The 20064-nt window shown below is 33.7% G+C and overlaps 1 long non-coding RNA gene across 1 annotated transcript in view; it reads left to right on the forward strand.

Moving 5' to 3' along the window:
* The window catches only part of LOC140698450 (uncharacterized), a 44509-nt gene extending 33658 nt beyond the window's left edge, over window positions 1-10851 (forward strand). Inside the window, exon 3 of the long non-coding RNA XR_012076267.1 lies at window positions 10765-10851. This is a non-coding gene — a long non-coding RNA (uncharacterized lncRNA). The remainder of the gene's footprint in view (window positions 1-10764) is intronic.
* Window positions 10852-20064: the final 9213 nt, after the last annotated feature.

The following is a 20064-nucleotide window of genomic DNA, read 5'->3' on the forward strand; positions in this document are numbered from 1 at the left end:
CCTGTTCTGGTAGTACTTTTACAAATTAATTTTAGTAATATCATTTAAAGGTTAGAACATACACACACACCCACACCACATCAGAAACAAAATAAGAGCAATGTTTAGTGATTAAAGCAAAACATAATCCCAGTTTCTGAGTTCTGAGGGCAGCCAGTAGAGAAGATTTTTAGATGTCTGGCTTGAAGCATCATCAGATGGAGTGAGGGCAGATGGTGGCAGAGTGACAGATATTCCTGGTTTGCAGTTTGAATGTACCTAGTAATCATTCTAAGTGGCCTACACAGTAACAGTCATAAGGATTGTTTATAAATGAGCTATGGGGTGATTTTTCTGAAGTTTATATAAAGTTGTAAAATTTTAGCTTGCATAAAAGCTTTGGAAACAGGGCAGTTTTAGTTCTTAATGAATCCAAGTCAAAAGCGTGGGAGAAAAAAATAAAAACAGTAGTTTAGAGAGTTGTAGCCAAATACTGGAGGAAAGTAGGAGAATTCAGGATGAAGTACACTTTACAGGTAGAAAACAAAACCTTAAAAGACAAAAAACAGCACTGAAATCTAATATCCACAAAAGTGTGCTACTGAAACAATTTTTTGGTCTACAACTACCTTCATTCCTACTAAAGATAACCAACTGAAGACTAATTTGTTTGCAAAATGAATTTAGTTTCATAGAACTTGTTCCAATTATTTATATGAGTACAGCAAAAAATAGAGATTGACCATAAATTAGCCTCTTTTAAACCTGCTGTGCTGGAACTTTTCATCAAGAATCTCAACTGAACATTCAAATGTCCCTTATGGCCAGGAAGCCAAGCCAAGAACTTGCCATCAGATTCACCAGTGATACTTATTTGGGTAAACTCCTTTTTTCTTGAGGTTCCCAAAATATATTGAAGTTCCTGTACCTACCAGGAAGTGACCTTCCTTACTCACCTGGTGAGGCCTCTGAGAACCCTATAAGCAATATGCAAGGCTGTTTCTTCCAAGGGAGTTTATTGGCTCCAAGAAGCCAACTTTAGTTTCTTAAAGCTGTCTGGTCATATCTGAGTCTATGCATGGCTCTTTCCAAATATGATATTCCAGTCAAATACCTTGGTGATATAACTAATATTTCTAATTTTTCCCTGTTATAAGCTTAAGTTGCTGAACTTAAGCAAATAAATATATTCCCATGGAAATGTAAGAATACTTAATGGAAGTTTTTGAGTTCTAGAGGAATCAAATAGGAATAAAAAGTACACGTTTACTCTTTGTTCACAATGGTATATCTTAGCAAATTGTTAGTAGGTTAAGAGAAAAGAGAAAAATATTTCCTAAAATCTGAAAAAGCAAAATAGAGAAATAGCAATAAAACAAAAATTATAAAAATAATCATCCTCATCAGTTCATTCAGCTCCTTGTAATTAATTCTTGTTGATCTTGATCTTTTGTTAGAAATTTTATGAAGTAATCAGTTTCTTCATTAGAGTTCTATAAATTCTTAGCCAGTTAAGTGGAATGATATGAAAGTTAATTAGAAAACTATATTCTAGAGTAATTTTCAGAGTTCTTTCCATGAATCTCTCTGATGATGGAATATATTTGCAAAAGCATCACATATCTGTCTATAAATGAAAAAAGACTTAAAAGGGTCATGGTTAAAGGTTTGGTAAGAGTTTATTATAATGCTATTGGCAAGGAAATTTGGTTATTTCAGTAACATGGCATTTGAAAATAAAATAGAATTACAAGTTTTAACACAGAAGGACTTAGAGTTTTAATACTTCCATACAATTTATGAAACATATTAATAACATGTATCCACATAAATATAAAGAAAGCTTAGCATCACATTTTTGTATATATATATTTTTACTGAAGTATAGTCAGTTTATAATTTTGTGTCAATCTGGTGTATAGCATAATGCTTCAGTTATACATGAACATATATATTCATTTTCATATTCTTTTTCATTTGACAATGCTTCCCATGTACTTTAACATACAAAACAAACCTAATTAATTTAATATATATCTTCTATAAGGAGAGAGAACAAATAATTTGAGGGTTTTTCCAGGGATCCACTGGAAAATTCTCAAAGTTATTTTCAGGTCAGAAAGACTTTACTTAGAATTTAATTTTTAGGAAGTTTGTGATAAATATAAAAAGGTTTTAAAACAAATAGTATTGTAAATCACTGTGAAACAATATGTAGCTATCTATATGACCAAAGTGACAATAGAAGATGTTAAAGGCAAATACAGCTTGTTCACACACAAATTTTTTTCTCAAGATTCTTTTTCAAAAAACATTCTACAACTTTCTACACCAATTTTAGTTTGTCCCTTTTTATGCTTCATCTTGAAATAAATTAGTGTATTCATTTATTCATTCATTCATTCCATTCCATTCTTGAAATAATCAGCTTTATTTTAAGATGAAATCACTTTCACTTTCCTCAAGAAAAGTGCATCCTCATTCCTCATTTCTTTCTTACCCCAAAATATATCTTACTTTCCTTGCAGACAAAAGATGTTTTCCTTATTATTTCTAGTAGCTTTAATTACATATATCAGTTAGAATTCTTAATCCTTAGAAACCTTAACTAAGGAGTAAACAATCGAACTGCCTTACATCAGTATTTTGTGGCTTGGCAAATTTATAAATGCAATTTTTAGAGACATACACTATTTCATAGTACAATCTTTTAATAAAGCAAAAGATATGTCTATTAGTAGACCCTGTTAATAGCAGGGTGTATCTTTTTGAGTTAATTCTTATTTTGTGGTTGGCTTTATTCCTTTGATAACTATGTAAGTTTAAAAAGCTAAAAATGTTCTTAGAAACAATGAACAGTACATATATATAAATTAAAAGGTATATGTGCAATGAAAAAAAAAAAAAAGAAAAAAGACCTATGAAGCCATGAAAGACATGGAAGAAACTTAAAAGACATATTACTAAATGAAAGAAGCAAGCCTGAAAAGGCTACAAACAGTATTATCCCAACCCAATGACATTCTGGAAAAGGCACAGCTACAGAAACAATAAAAAGATTGTGGTTTCCAGGGGTTTGGGGAGAGGGAGAGAGGGGGGAATGAATAGATGGAGCACAAGGAATTTTTAGGGCAATGAAATTATTCTGTATGATACTACAGTGGTGGCTACATGTTGTTATGCATTTGTTGAAATCACAGAATGTACAACAACAACAGTGAACCCTAATGTAAACTACGGACTTTTGTTGATAATAATGGGCCCATGTTGCTTCATCAATTGTACCAAATATCCCACGCTGATGAGGGATGTTGAGGGTAGGGGAGTATATATGTGTGGGTGGGGAGGGCTATGTGGGAACTCTGTATTTTCTGCTCAATTCTGTTGTGAACCTGAAACTGCTCTGAAAGAATAAAATCTATTAAAAAAAAAAGACCAAATTTTTCCTTAGTTCCTCTATAATCAGAAACCAAAAGTAAATAAGCCTATATTCAGCAATTAATGTTTCAGCATTTTATCTTATTTGGAAATGATCTATACATTCAGTTTCTATCATTTAATTAAACTTATCAAAACTGCAAGGTTTCAGGTTTGCAAAAAGATTTAGGGGGGCTACTTAACATGTTTACCTAGAAACTTGTATCTCATTTACATCCATTTACTTTTTTTTTTAACAATTATGTTTAGAATATCTATGAAAACTTCTTGAGACATTAGACAAAGTCAACCATCATCTCCAGGTTTTTTACCTTTATTTATTTATTTATTTGCTGACAAATTTTATAACAGAGATAACATGAACTTATTTGATTAATAACCCATGTGGAATAAAAGCTGCATATCTGCATTAACATCTGCCACCAATAACTCTGAAAGCATAACTAGTTTAATTAAACCAACACACTTAAACAATTTTTTATTTACCAGATAGTGTATATTTTGCTAACTTGAAAAAAAAAAGGGTTAGTTTATTTTGTCTCTGAGAAATTTTATATAAGTACTTGTTTAAGTCAATTAAATAGAGCTCTTTTACAAATTAATTTTAATGATACCACCTAGAAGTTAAGAAAAAAATTACATATCCACACCATACATATGCAGATTCACAAACATACAGACAGACATAGAGATCTTATAGCTTTTGTCTAAAAAATTTTAGTCATAAGATGGGTACAGTAGTACAAAACTCACTAGTTTATAAAATAACATTGGATCCAAGCTTAGTTCTGGCAGTTGGAAAAGTTAAGATTATCTCTCCAGATGGCTAATGAGTTTTTACTAATATTTATAGGTAAGATTTTTAAGGTTTCTCATTTGTCCAATTTCTGAATATTCCACCTCACTTTCTTCCTCTGATGAGAAACATCTTAAATTTTGCATTTCAAAGGTCTCTTAGGTCCTAGAGAAGATGGAGGTAGACAACCTACATCACAAAGGTACAGTTCTCACAACCCAATATCTACATGCATTTTGAGAATAGTAGGGAAAGTTTTGGATGGTAAAGATAGGTAAGCTTTTATTTTGCTTCTAGAGCTACATTTTTGGTTTTGTAGAGATTTGCAAGACAAAAACAATTTTTCATAAAGCCCATTCAAATATACCAACTTTCCTACAAACTTTCAGCTCATTCCATCAACTCATATCTCAAACCATAGCCTTCACTAGGACCCCATCAACATGTCTTGGTCTTACAATTCTGGGTGGGGAAGCACTCCCAGACATAACATCCATTCCTATTAAACACTCGAGCAACACTGACATAACCTCTTCACATAATACCTGCTCAAACATCCTATCAATCCTTATACTTTTCCATTTTTTTTCAATCTAGTCCATCAGTACCTCACCAATGGATTTTGGTACCAAGCTCAGGCTCTCATATCAAGAAGTCCTGGAAACTACTCCTCTCCACACTCCCTTTAGAGGGTCATTTTACCCATTCTTGTGCAAAAGACCTTGGGTCCCCAGAGGGGTTAAATCAAGGGGCCCAGGCCCTTCTGTCAAATTTTAACTTGATTAACTGCCCTAACTGTTGCCCCAAGCAGTTAGTAGTCAGGTTTCTCATTGTAATTGTTGATGAAAAATTAATCAGTCAACCTAAGAAAGAAATGAAAAACTATTTGAGCCAAATTTGAGGATCATAACCCTGGAAGAGCATCTCAGAATGCTCTGAGAACTGTTTTGTTTGTTAGCAGTCAAGGCACAGTTATGTAAGTTTTAAGACAGTGGGCTGTATATTAAATGACATATTTTTATTGACAGTTTACACAATTCATATCTAAGCATCATTGTGATCCCTTGCAATATCAAGAAGGAATGTGATCTTTTAAGGAGTTGTCCTGTTGACACTGGAGAATGTTGCTGGCTATGGTTGAGCAGGTATTTCTGCCAATAGGGGAGGTTTGGTCCATGCGTAAATGCAGATACACAATGCACAGCAGTGGGGAAAGCAGAGGCCAAAGGGCACAGAAAATTTTTTATGTTTAAATTTTTCTCTTCATGCCATAAAATATGAATTTTATTTCACATAATTTTTACCTTCTTGATTTAAAAAAAATATTATCTAAATGGGATAAATAGAGAAGACTGATTTGGGGCCCTTTAATGTTGGAGGATGAATAGCGGGGGACACTTTGGCCCACCTAGCTATATATAGGTAGTGCTGTATTCAGAACCTTTGTTTTAACTCCATCATGTTTGTTTTATTCATTTCTTTTCTTTTCTTTTTTAATTTTAAATGCCCAGAGCTGGTGGTATCCTCTGTCTGGCCCAGAAGTGTGCCTTCTGGGAGTAAGTGGTCCTAGGCCAGGTGCACTGGACTATAGGAGGCATACCCTCAGGGGCCCTCATTGTTTCCTGATGTTGCAGAGAAACCGGGTGACCCTCCAGGCCAAACTACTTCCTCATTCCATTTCTTACTAATCATCTAAAGATTTAAATCACTCTGGGAGAAGTCCTGCAATTCTTCTTTTCCAATTTCTCTTATTCTACCTCTTTCAATATTTGCTTTATTTACCTTATTTCTTAATAATCCTTCAAAAATTTTCACCTGTTGGGAAGAGTCCCTTGATTCTCAGCCTGTTCCCATTCTCTTGTTAATTTAACCTAATGTTTTTTACTAGCATCTCTAAGAACCATGAAAGGAAGCTGAGACCACAAATTTGATAAGGTTTCCCAAACAGGTTTCTATTTTTAAGGGAGTTCTTAAAGCTAGCTGTTATATTTCTTTGTATCCACCTTTTAATTTCTTCTTTCCCATAGGTACCAATAAAACAGCTGTTTATAATGAGAGCTGTCTAAAACTTTACCAATATAGAAGTATTTCTAATACAAAGGATGCATTGTCTGGCCATTGCTAAGTAGGATCTTAATAGTGACTGAACCCAATAAGCCTTTCATAGCTTAATCATGGATGCAAGAGGTATCTCCAAAAGAGAGTGCAAAAAGATATAGCTCTCATAAGATGAAAAAGTTTCAGTCTCCAAAACAGCCTATGAGAGCAAAGAATTTCATCGCACAGGCAGTAAGAATGATGTCATTAACAAAGCAAAAAAGTTTGAGATGAAAAAGGCACCTTATGGGCTGAAAACCCTTATGACAAACTTCCCTGATAGCTGGCATGTCTGGACAAAGAGATACCAGTCATAAGCCCGGGTTATGCTAACTGTGCTTCTGACAAGCTGGCAAGAGTTGCTTGGAATCCTAGCCTATTCAACTGATGGTCAAATGCACACTGGTAAGTGAACTTTCTGGATTGTGGACAGCAGACAGAATATTCTCACTGATCATAAAGCCAAGCTCTCAGGACATAGAACAAGACAAATAACACAACAGAGACAAAGAAAAACTATGACCATCTCTGGAATAGAATGGATCAATAAAGCCAAGAGTACTCTACCAAATTTGTCAGAGTTGCTAATAAGCCCAAGAAATTAGCTCTAAAAGTATTTTCTCCTGATAATATAAATTTAGAAAAGCGAAAAAGGGTTCTCTTACCATTCTTGCTTCCAAAAGACACTGAAGGCAGAGATCTGGAAGACTAACATGGTAAGAATTCCTACCTTTTGTGGGTCTTATCAGATGTCCCAGGATCTTTCAGCTGCAAGCTGACTCAGAGGTAGCACAGTTCAACCCAGGAAGTTAATTCTGCCAACTACACCAACTGTGGGAGAATGACATGAGACAGATTAGCAGGAGAAAATGAAGTTTAATTATGTATATATGCGGTGAGGGTTATAACAATATAGGGCCCAAAGACAAGTTAGGCAATTGAAGCTTATATGCCATCTGAGAGAAAAAGAAGAGGGTGGGGTTTAGGACTTCAAAGGGAAGGAAAGCAATTCACAGGAAGATGAAAATGAGCAACTGTTTGGTAAATTAATGTTTGCCAGGCCATAAAGGAACAACAGGACACAGAGGAGAATTTTAATAAACAGACTTTGCTAGGTTCCTCCCTGTCAACTCCACCTATTCATTTTATACTATAGTTATTTATGATGATAACTCCCATCCTGGAATAGTCTTTCATCCAAATTCCTTTAGGCAGTTAGTTTTCATTTTACAACAGTTCTCTTTCCTCTCAGGCCTGAAAATTTGAAGGATTAGGAAGAAATATTTATAGTCATCTGTGACAAACTCCGGAGTTCTTTCTCTCATTAAAGACAATTATGATTTGTATTGTGGGAATACTACTTTCAATAGAGTAGTATATGAAACTAAATACTGACTCTATTCAAATTCAATGAAACATATCTGTATTTGATCTCTCCTGGTACTCTCTGTTAAACATACCAATTTCTGCATCCATGCCATACACTTAAATTTTAATAAATCTTTCTTTCCTTTTTAAAATAACACTCTAATGTGTGGCTTTGCTGATAATTATTTCAAAGTGTATTAACAGTAAAAAAAAATTAAATGACATTGAATATTTAATAAAGGAAATATATTCCAGTTTGTAATTATTACTTAAAGAAATATTATTTTTCATTAAGATAATAATATGTGTATGGTGTGATGGGGAGAATTTTTTTTTTTTGTACAGTAGTTTGTACATGAGATTATGGATAGCTGTCAAGTTTTGTTCCAAATTTTTTATTTCATTGTGTCCTCTTCATTAGGGTCAGCAATGGTGATTTTGTGGATATTGGCATAACTTGCAAAAACAAGTTCTAGCACAAGGAATTTCCCCTTTGACCTTAAGCTTCTCCTCTCTCTCCTGCTGTGATATGCAGGTCTTGCTCTGAAAAGTTCAAAATCGCATTTTGGTTTCAATTTGAAAATATATTCATCGAAAGTATAACAGTTCATAAAGCAGGCATCTCACTAAAAGAGATAAATTAATTTCCTATGGCAGGTAGTTGAAGGGAGGTAGTTTTTCCTCATCCCCAAAATGCCACAACACCAATCTTTGGTTAAATTTCTTCTTAATATTATAATGTTTGTTTTCTTTTGTGTTTTCTTTTTATTTATTTTATAATCCTCTCGTCTTTTATTTCTCTTTTGTAGACTGGGTTTTATTTCTTCAAAAGCCCTATGTATTAATCACCATAGCAACAAAATTTTGAAAATGTCTTGCTTTTTTTTATATTTCAACAATTAGAAATAAGAGAAAAACCAAAAGATAATTATAAGTAGACCTTCAAAATAAGAACAACACTACAAAAATTCTCTCAAATATAACCTTGCTTTTCACTTTCTGGTCAGTCTTTGCTGACTGTATTTTAACGTCCCTATGGCTAAACATGCCCATTCACCTCTAAAGGTCATACATACACCTATATGAGGTAAATGAAATCTCATGATGTTAACTACTATGACATGACATAAAAACTTCATGATATTAAGAGATCAGAACATAACTCTTGAGGTGATGGCCGTGCTTGATGAGTTTGCTAGAATTGTTCTAGAAAGGTAATTTTTCCCATCAGAAGTAATAAACTCAAATCATTGGTCAAAACACAGTGATTTTTGTAGAAGATAAAAAACATTATGGAGAACTGTACAGATAATGAATTTATAACTTTTTTTAAATTAAAAAGCATCTTGAATAAATACACACATATTATATATCAGGTAAGTTGAGTCAAACTTATTCATAGATTCTATCTTTTCAAAATTTATGTTTAGTTTTTATTTTGTTTTCTAATATTTACTGGATTTATGTTTGTACCTGATGGGTATGGAAGAGGGGTTGCTGATTCAACTAGTTAATTTTTACTGGAGTTCTAAAAGAAATAATAATAATAAAATAATTGTTTTCCTATATTGTCAAAAAATCTTTCACTTATTTAATTGTACACCTATATTAATACAAATAAGTTGCACAACAATGAAAACTTGAAAATGGGATCTATAGGGATCTTTCCCTTTACTCTCTCAATTTTCCATCAGATAGAAGTGAACATAATAAATGTGTATGCTGAATAATCAAAAGCCTGAAATTTTGATTGATGATGGAAGCCACAGCAAATCACAATGCAATTGGAAAATACATATTTATATGTGTGTTTATATATGTATATGTACATAAATATATTTTTGTTTGTTTATGAAACATCTACACATCTTCAATCACTCCATTTCACTTAATCTTTAGGCAATCCTGTTTGCACTGTTATATTTTTCTCATGTCATCATTATCAAAATCATGTTCTCACCTCTGTAAAAGTTTCATTATCAATATTTTCTTCTTAGATATTTCTCTTTTCTACATCACTCTATATTTCCATACTATTTCAACATACATTATAAGAAATTGATTTATCACAACGAAAAATCCAGATGATAACAAAGCATTTCACATGTGTAATATATAGATTATGCATTATACATGTTCTTGCTCATATGTCATACTTCCTAGTATGGTTTAGATCCCAAGCCACTGTTTTGGAATTTCACAAGTATGGACAGTAAAGATGCTGAGAAGATTCAGGAACTGTTTAAAACCTCTGAAATTTTCCCGAGGAACTCTGATAACTAAGCATATGCTGTGTATTTACCAGGGCTGAGGGATACCCCAGCTGTGAGCAAATATAAAACTTAGGATTTGAGTTTCAATAACAGTTCCTTTGATTTTACAAGTACAAAAATACACATCATCTCCAAAGAAAACCACCACATATGGTCTTCATTTAATTTGTGCATCAGAACATCCAAGGTCAACATATCAACATCAGCAATTATTGGACTTCATTAAAAGGTGTACCTTCAGAAGCAGTACAAATTTAAAAAAGAGAATGTTCTGACTCCACCCCATAAGGGATGAAACAAAACCTGGTTTAATGTTCCTTTTTAATTAAACATGCTCCATTTGATTTCCTGGTATCAAATAAGAAGAACATTTGGTTTAATGCTAAAGATATGTGAAATTAATTGGCATATAAGTACTTTCACCTTATACTTAGGGAATAAAGTTGAATTCAAATCCAATCCTTTATTCTGGCTTTTGATATTCTTAATAATATAGCTTTATCTTTTCTTTCCCACATTCTCTGTCATTGTCCTATATTAAAATTTCAATCTAGTTAGGCAGAATTCTACATGGTCATTCTAAACTGGGGATTGGCACACTATGGTCCACTGGCCAAATCTGATCTATTGACTATTTATGTACAGTCCTCCAGCAAAGAGTATTTTTTTTTCACATTTTTTATATGGTTGAGAGAAGAAAAGAAGGAAAATATCTGACAGAGGCTATATGTAGCCTATAAATCTAAGAGATTTTTTTTTCTGGCTCTTTACCTAACAGGCATGTCTCTATACCTTCTTTATTGTTCTTTCTAGAAATTTGTGGTTCTCTCCACTATTTGCCAAGCTCTAATCCCAGTCATCATTCAAGACCAAGTGCCATTCTTCACTTTCAAGAATGAAAAGAGTGTAAGTGTATACGTTTGACTCCTGTTGCACTAGTTGCTAGCACTACAAAGAAGTACTTCAGTATTATGTCCACCCTTTCACATATATTAGCCTTGATTCTCCAAACAAACTGTAAAGTCCTAATGGGCTAGGAATGTGCCTTCAGCCAAGCAGCAAGAATTTCTTGATTACTAACTGGTGAGTACCCCTGCCTTTTAAAACTGTCTTTGCATCCATACATAAGCTTATTTTATGTATATTGAAACTTTATCTTGTCTATCTTAGAACTAAAAACATCCTCCTTTCTAGTCTAGAGACACCTCAAAATGTTAAACATATCTCAAGAAAATGTTAAATCCATCATCTTTCCTTTACTCGAGGAAGGCATTAAGCATAATATAATGTTTATGCAGAAGATACCAATTCAAGGTTTTAATTCAGTGGATAGTTATTTTCCATTCTCTAGAAGAAGGATATGGAACTGATAATAGAAAAAAAAATCCCATTTAATTCCCAATAATTTATATTGCACTGGGCTCTTTTTAAAATTTTTCAAATCATATCTTCATTATAATATTGTATGGAGGCAGTCCACCAAGTCTGAATCAAGAAGAAACTGACCACTTGAACAAACATTAGAAATGAAATCGAATTAGCAATAAAAAACCTTCATACAATAAAAGTCCAGGACCAGACAGCTTCACCAGGGAATTCTACCAAGCATACAAAGAAGAACTCACACCAGTCCATCTCAAACTCTTCCAGAAGATTGAAAAGGAGGGAATACTCCCAAACTCATTCTATGAAGCCACCATCACCCTGATACCAAAACCAGGCAAAGACACTACCGAAAAAGAGAATTATAGGCCAATTATCACTGATGAACATAGATGTAAAAGTCCTCACCAAAATATTAGCAAATAGAATCCAACAGCACATAAAAAACATTATACATCATGACCAAGTAGGGTTCATCGCAGGGACATGAGGGTGGTTCAACATACGCAAATCAATCAATGTAATACATCACATCAACAAGAGAAAGGACAAAAACCACATGATCAACTCAATAGATGCAGAAAAAGCATTTGATAAAACTCAACACCCATTTATGATAAAAACTCTCCCCAAAGTGGATATAGAGGGAACATATCTCAACATAATAAAAGCTATATATGACAAACCTATAGCCAGCATAGTACTCAATGGTGAGAAACTCAAAAGCTTCCCTCTAAAATCTGGGACAAGACAAGGATGCCCACTGTCACCACTCCTATTCAACACAGTCTTAGAAGTCTTAGCCACAGCAATCAGGCAAGAGGGAGGAATAAAAGGGATCCAAATTGGAAAAGAAGAGGTAAAAGTGTCACTATATGTTGACGACATGTTACTATACACAGAAAACCCTAAAAGGTCCACACAAAAATTACTAGAGCTGATCAAAGAATTCAGCAAGGTAGCAGGTTACGAGATTAATGTTCAAAAATCAGTTGCATTTCTTTACACTAATGATAAATCAACAGAAAAAGAAAGTAAAGAAACAATCCCCTTTAAAATAGCACCCAAAGTAATAAAATACCTAGGAATACATCTAACCAAGGAGGTGAAAGAATTATACACAGAAAACTATAAACCGCTGATGAAGGAAATTAAAGAAGACTTTAAAAAATGGAAAGCTATCCCATGCTCTTGGATTGGAAGAATCAATATTGTTAAAATGGTCACACTGCCCAAGGCAATCTACAGATTTAATGCAATCCCTATCTAATTACTCAGGACATATTTCACAGAAGTAGAACAAATCATAATAAAACTTATTTGGAACCATCAAAGACCTAGAATTGCCAAAGCATTACTGAAGAGAAAGAAAGAGGCTGGAGGAATAACTCTCCCAGACTTCAGACAATACTATAGAGCTACAGTAATCAAAACAGCATGGTATTGGTACAAAAACAGACATATGGACCAATGGAACAGGATAGAGAGCCCAGAAATAGTCAACTAATCTTCAACAAAGGAGGCAAGAATATACAATGGAATAAAGACAGTCTCTTCAGCAAATGGCGTTGGGAAACTGGACAGCAGCATGTAAAGCAATGAAGCTAGAACACTCCCTTACACCATACACAAAAATAAACTCAAAATGGATCAAAGACTTAAACATAAGGCAAGATACAATAAACCTCCTAGAAAAAAATATAAGCAAAACATTATCTAACATACATCTCAAAAATGTTCTCCTAGAACAGTCTACTGAAGCAATAGAAATAAAAGTAAGAATAAACTAATGGGCCCCAATGAAACTTACAAGTTTCTGCACAGCAAAAGAAACCATAAGTAAAACAAAAAGACAACCTACGGAATGTAGACAATTTTTGCAAATGAAATCGACAAAGGCCTGATCTCTAGAATATATAAGCAGCTCATATGACTTAATAAGAAAGAAAGAAACAACCCAATCCAAAAATGGGTAAAAGACATAAACCAAGCAATTATCCAAGGAAGACATACAAATGATCAATAGGCACATGAAAAAATGCTCAGTCTCACTAATTATCAGAGAAATGCAGATCAAAACTACAATGACCTATCACCTCATGCCAGTCAGAATGGCCATCATTCAAAAATCCACAAATGACAAATGCTGGAGAGGCTGTGGAGAAAAGGGAAGTCTCCTACACTGCTAGTGGGAATGCAGTTTGGTGCAGCCACTGTGGAAAACAGTATGGAGATTCCTCAAAAGACTAGAAATAGACTTACCATGTGACCTAGGAATCCTGCTCCTGGGCATATATCCAGAAGGAACCCTACTTCAAAATGACACCTGCACCCCAATGTTCATAGCAGCACTATTTACAATAGCCAAGACATGGAAACAGCCTAAATGTCCATCAACGGATGACTGGATAAAGAAGAGGTGGTATATTTATACAATGGAATACTATTCAGCCATAAAAACCGACAACATAATGCCATTTGCAGCAACATGGATGTTGTTCGAGAATGTCATTCTAAGTGAAGTAAGCCAGAAAGAGAAAGAAAAATACCATATGAGACCGCTCATATGTGGAATCTAAAAAGCAAAACAAAACAAAACAAAAAAAACAAACAAAGCGTAAATACAAAACAGAAATAGACTCATAAACATAGAATACAAACTTGTGGTTGCCAAGGAGGCGGAGGGTGGGAAGGGATAGATGGAATTTCAAAATTGTAGAATAGATAAACAAGATTATACTGTACAGCACAGGGAAATATACATAAGATCTTATGGTAGCTCACAGAGAAAAAAATGTGACAATGAATATATATATGTTCATGTATAACTGAAAAATTGTGCTTTACACTGGAATTTGACACAACATTGTAAAATGATTATAAATCAATAAAAAATGTTAAAAAATATTGTATGGAGGGTGATATTAAGATCAGATTACACTCCTTATTTGCATTTCATCATGTCAAGAGATATGTGAAGAAAGCTAAAAGCCTGGAAACACCTTTTTTTTACATTTAAATATTTGATATTCATAGTTGAAAGGCAACATAGCATAGTTATTAAAAATAGGGATTTTGAAGCTAAACAGCTTGGCTCCAAATCCTGGCTCTTTTACTTAGTGGTAATGTAAGCTATGGAGATTACTTAACTTGTCCATGTATCAGTTTCCTTTTTGTACATTGAGGATAATAATAAAACCTATATCACAAGATGGTTATGAGAATTAAATAAATTAATATATGTATAATCCTTAAAATAGTGTCTGTCACATATTAAATGTATAAAGGATAATCAATAATAAAATATAAATACATAATAAAAAAATTTAACTAGTGCTTTTTTGGGGGAAGCATAAGTGGTATGTTTTTAAAATCCAAATAATTAATTCACCCATTTGGCATAGCAACAGATTAACAAAATGATACTATTATAAGTTGTTTCAGTTTTTCGTTTGTTTGTTTTAAGCATGTAAGGTCAACATTTTCCTGAACATTACTCTTTCCAGCTGAATTATTTTGACCTTTATGGAACTTGAGTGATGGGGTGAAAAGGAGACTGGAAGTGATGATGTAGATGCTTATTAATTTTATAGGATAGATCATTTATGATCTAGAGTGTTCTCAATAGGCCCTATCCCCTTACTGAGCATAAACTACAGCTGACCCTTGAACACCATGGGCTTGAACTATACGGGTCCAATTACACATGGATTTTTTTTCAATAGTAAATACCGTACTACAGGATCCAAGGGTGATTTCATCTAAGAATGTGGAACCAAGGATGCAGAGGGCTGACTATAAGTTATACATGGACTTTCAACTGAGAAGAGGGTTAGCCTTCCAAAGTCCATGTTATTTAAGGGTCAACTACAGTTGCACACATTTTAGCAAACCAACTTATCTTCCTTGAGTTGTTTTCTCATCTGGCTATTAAGAACATGAACTGCCTAGTGTGGGGGAAAAAAAATCAGCCCTGACTTACAAACCAAATCTGAGTTGTAAGTTCTAATTATACAATAAAATCTCTTTGTTTTTATAGACATGTCACTTGAACAAGGCCACTATCTGTTCAACTGTGAAATAAGGCTCTTGTAAGACTGTATTATAAGACTGCATGGTGGGAATTGAGAAGACTTGGTTGAAAAATATCCATGGTGAAATTTATAGAGCTAGGCCAGGCACTGGAAGTAAGGAAAGTGAGTATAACTGCTGTCTTTTTTTCTTACAGAATCAGAGGGAATTTAAGAACATTTTTCTCATAGTTAGGCAATATGTACTATGTAAGAAAGATAGTGAAAGCAAAGTTACACAGTAACCAGAAAGACCACCACCAGGAAAAATAAAATTGGAGGTTATTTGAAAAGGACTTCATTGAAATGAAAATTGCTGGTCACTTCCAAGGCATAGAACATAAAAAGGAAGATGAAAAGCTAAACACAGACGTGGAACTCAAGGTTATGTTCGCTTTCCCGGATAAAGGAATACAAGTATCAGTGAATCACAAGAAGGAAAACAATCTCTTTCAGACAGGTAGTTCAGCAACTCATATAGATTTATCCTATCTGTTGATATAAAGTCAAGATTATTCACTCCTTTGTTAATTTATTCATGCATACATTCATATAACAAAAAAACTGACCCATGATGTATTTCATTTCGTTTGTTGTTCTCAGATTGTTCATTTTTTTGTAGACCATTTTTGGTTTTGGAAGCACTATACATCTCTCAAATCTCTACCAATGACACAATTTACTTTTAATATCTCCATCTGCTTGGAGAATTAGATCAGTTTCCTCTGAAATCATTTGTTTGGTTACCCTTATCTTGGTTCTCTTTATCCTCCTGCTTTCTTCACAGATAAATGAAGTACTCTATTATAATAGGTAGTCTTCATGATTTCATCTGCATCTGTCAAAATCTTTGAATAATAGCCTCAAGAATGATTCCATGAAAAGAAGTCAAGAGTTATCAACTAGCTGAAGTTTTATAGATAGGTAAGTTGGATGAATCAATACTTGCAAAATTAAAGAGAAAATACGTTACTCTGAAAATAAAGTAGTTTAAAATATTTTCCTACTTGAAAGGACTGCCTTTTTAGTTTTTCTTTACCGCCTTTGAGACTTGCTTCACATTTTGCTCTGCTTCCCACTCATGACCCAGCAGGACAGGTACTTATTTTCCTTAGTGAATTGTTTTTTGCAATTAGCTTGAGAACACAGATCACTGTTGATGCTGGATCTCCTTGGAGAAAGAAAGGGGAACTGTTGACTGATTTTAAAACTTCTTAGGGATGATCTAGGAATTGCTACAATTAACACCAGTTCCTTAGCATGTAGCTTTGTCTCTTCCTTCAACTTAAATCTTACAGAATCTTCTTTCTATAGTTTAAGTTTCTCAAATCTTATGGTAGCTGGAATAGAACATGAGTGGGATAACTTGTTGGCAGATAAATGTATAAGTTAATTTCTGGAATTTCTTGAGTTACATGTGATTTTTGATATACAGATGTTTCTGTCCAGAAGGCAGTTGAAGATGTGATAAACTCTAATGCAGTGATTTGGAGAAAGATGAGTTTTATCAAAAAGAAAAAAATACAAAGATCCTATCTAGGAAAGGGAATCAGGTGTGGCTTCTGTGAGCCATTTTAAGTTCTTCAACATTGTGATTATTAGCTAGGACTCTATAGGATGCTTCTGGGACTTCCTGTATACACACACACACACACACACATATATAGTTAGCACTAAAAGAGGTAGCAGAACACTTATTGAGATAAAAGTCAAAAAGTGATTTCCTTGACTTCAAACATCTTAAAATAATTTTGCCTGTTGGAACTTTATGTGAATGATAACAAACATTTTGCAATCTATTGCTTCTTTCACTCAATAATATACTTGTAAAATTCATCCATGTGGTGTAGGTAGTTTTAATTTATTCATTTCAGTATTATACAGTGTATGAATACAAAAATCTATTCTTTTGTTTGTACGTTTGTGTAATTTCCAGTTTTCAGTTAATATGAATAGCACTGGTATGAAAATTCTTATATATGTTGTGTGGTAAACATTTGTACACATTTCTTCTGGATATTAACCTAAACATGAAATTGCTAAGTCATAGAGTAAGCATATATTCAGCTTAGTTGATATTCCAAAGAGTTTTCCAACGTGGATATAATTTGCTAACATCAGCAAGGTATAAGATATCCAATTGCTTTGCATCGTCACCAAACCAGAGCACCACTTCGTCAGTGATGATCATCCCCATCATGCAGGCAGGACACTTCTGAATGCTCTGCCCAATGTCTTGTGCATTACGAGGTTGCATGGGCAGGAACAGGCACTATCCTGGGGCTCTTGAAAGTTTCAAATACAGGTCTCCCTAACCTTTTTTGGATGGTTCTTTTCCTCAATTCAGGAAGTTCCCCTGTAATGTATGCACTAGTATGCTGCTGAATCCTCCACAAGGATCCTTGGCAGAGCTCCAGACTTTCTTCTGTAAGCAGTTCTCTCTTCTCTGGTTCTCTGCCCTGTGAAGTCTAGCCATCTAGCTGTCTGGACATCCCTGGACACTTAGCTCTTTGACATCTATTGAGGGGGGTTGGTCAGGATCTACCTTGGTTCCTTCTTCTTTCCCCACAGTGTGGAAATGTCTTCATCCTATGGATAGAGATAATATGCCTGGTGGCACTCACCTGAGCCCGCGTTCCCCTTTTGAAACCAATGTCCAATGTTGTGAGCTGGACCAGTACTTGCAGTACTTATTATGATTGCAAACATTGTCAGCAATAACCACCTTGTCTTGAAAGAGACAAGGTTTATTACTCATAAGTCCTAGAGGTTTCAACGGCATGACTGGGGCCATGTAGCAAGGTTCACTTTGTCTTTCTCTCTCTCTAGCTCTCTCTCTTTCCTGCCCAGAAACCTGGGACTAATCTACTTAACGAGCATTGCTACAGCTACTATGGTTAGTTCATCACATCACTGTTTCTTTTACTTCCTCAGTTTAATTTAAATTAATCATATATTTCTGTGCTTTTCCTTTAATAAATTATTACTTTTCTTACTTTCAGTGATTAATTTAAAATATGACTTGAATTATTACTATATAACTTATTGCTATATAATAATTTCACTTTACCACCCCTTAATATTGTCAGAACTTTAGAGCCTTTAAACATATTTCTCTTTCTGTTTTATGATGTCTGTTTGCATACATTTTAAAGGACAAGATATTAAAATAATTATTTTAGATACTCAATATTCATTTATATTTACTCACTATTTACCTTTCCCATTGTTGAGGGGCATCTTTTATTTTTTTGGGGGGAGGGGGAAAGATATATTTTTGGGAGAAGCATATAATTCTAGATTGGTGCCTATTAACCTAAATAATTTCTGTAATTTATTCATGTTTTCTAGTTGTTCTCAGACATAATGTTGGTTGGTCTGCCCCAAGATTCCCCATCCTACTTATGACTGGAAATTTGAGAGCATGATTTTATCTTTCATTCATACATTCAGTGGAAGAAAATAGGAATCTTCCTTTTGCAATCTAATTTATCATCATTGTTTTCATAATTCTTTTTCTCTGAAATCAAAATTATTACTCTTGTTTTCTGGACATCTTGCTTTATTCTATTATTAAATTGGATTTTTAAAAATTATAACTTCTACCTGGTTACTTCTCTACATATGAATTATACTGATTTTACAGTTCTTATTTTGTATTTGGCAAACCTTCTAAAGTACTTTATTAAGTTTATGACTTTCTTAATTTATTCCCTTTGGCTTTTTACTTTTACAGTAATATTTATAGTTTAATCTGTGAAGTAATAATATCTTTATACTTATGACATATATTCTATCTTTTTGTTTATTCAAATATTCTTTAAATCATATGATATTCTCATTAAAATTATTTCTAAATACTTCAAAACTGTTTTCCTGAGGCAACTTTAAATGTTCATATTTTTTTTTATCTTGTTATTGGTAAATTAGAAAGTGTTTACATTTTTTATTTATAAATTCATCAATTTTATTCATTTTTTGCTGATTGTCTTGGGTTTTATGGGTAAATAATTATATCTTTGATACATTTAATAATTCACATTTATTAATTTGGTATAACATGATTAAGCATACAAATATTCATATATCTTTATATTATTGCTGTTGATACAACATTTCATTTCAGAGATTCAAATATACAAGAATGAGAACTTTCTGCTTTTGAATTTTTGGAAACTCAACTCAATTTCTATTCTGAGTCCTCATCTTTCCCAGATATCAAAAATTAATCCGAATCAGCATTGGGCTCCATCAATATGGGTGCCTTCAACACTTCTCCAAGATAACTTATATAATGTCAAGACTTTATTAAGATGTAGAGTGAGAAACACTGGCTTTTTCATTCTTGCTAGGTGTTTTTCTACATTGACATCACTTAGAAAGCCACTGACCATTTGAGTTTGTGTCACTGTACCATGCATATTGCTACTGAATCATCTTGGTTCTCTGTAGCAATTTCTATAGATCTAGGAGGCATTTTGGTTCTTAAGGCATATTGGGCATACTGAAATCATCAGTCGTTACACAGCACTGAGAGTTAGAAAATTCAGTGAACTTGAGGGCCTTTTATATTAGAGAACTGTTTCTTCCATTGAATGTTGATACAGCTACCAGTCCAGCCCAGAAAGTGCTGCAGAGATGTTCCTCGCTCTTAAATCCC

This window comes from Vicugna pacos, chromosome 1 (genome assembly GCF_048564905.1).
Source record: "Vicugna pacos chromosome 1, VicPac4, whole genome shotgun sequence".
Classification (NCBI taxonomy): Eukaryota; Metazoa; Chordata; class Mammalia; order Artiodactyla; family Camelidae; genus Vicugna; species Vicugna pacos.